The sequence below is a fragment of the Pygocentrus nattereri genome, chromosome 9 (genome assembly GCF_015220715.1).
Source record: "Pygocentrus nattereri isolate fPygNat1 chromosome 9, fPygNat1.pri, whole genome shotgun sequence".
NCBI classification, from domain to species: Eukaryota; Metazoa; Chordata; class Actinopteri; order Characiformes; family Serrasalmidae; genus Pygocentrus; species Pygocentrus nattereri.
In genome coordinates, this window is record NC_051219.1 from 5924243 (window position 1) to 5924928 (window position 686).

The window sequence follows — 686 nt, forward strand, 5'->3', positions numbered from 1 at the left end:
CTCTCTCTCTCTCTGTTTCTCTCTCTCTCTCTCTCTCCCTCTCTCTCTCTCTCTGTTTCTCTCTCTCTCTCTCTCTCCCTCTCTCTCTCTCTCTGTTTCTCTCTCTCTCTCTCTCTCTCTCTCTCTCTCTCTCTCTCTCTCTCTCTGTGCGCATGCGTGGGTGAAGGTGGTGTGCAGGGCGAGTGTAGAGGAGCTGCCTGGCTGCAGGCACGGGGTGAAGGTGGTGTGCAGGGCGAGTGTAGAGGAGCTGCCTGGCTGCAGGCACGGGGTGAAGGTGGTGTGCAGGGCGAGTGTAGAGGAGCTGCCTGGCTGCAGGCACGGGGTGAAGGTGGTGCGCAGGGCGAGTGTAGAGGAGTGCTGCCTGGCTGCAGGCGCGGGGTGAAGGTGGTGCGCAGGGCGAGTGTAGAGGAGTGCTGCCTGGCTTCAGGCACGGGGTGAAGGTGGTGTGCAGGGCGAGTGTAGAGGAGTGCTGCCTGGCTTCAGGCACGGGGTGAAGGTGGTGTGCAGGGCGAGTGTAGAGGAGCTGCCTGGCTGCAGGCACGGGGTGAAGGTGGTGTGCAGGGCGAGAGTAGAGGAGTGCTGCCTGGCTGCAGGCATGGGGAGAAGGTGGTGTGCAGGGCGAGTGTAGAGGAGTGCTGCCTGGCTGCAGGCACGGGGTGAAGGTGGTGTGCAGGGCGAGAGTAGAG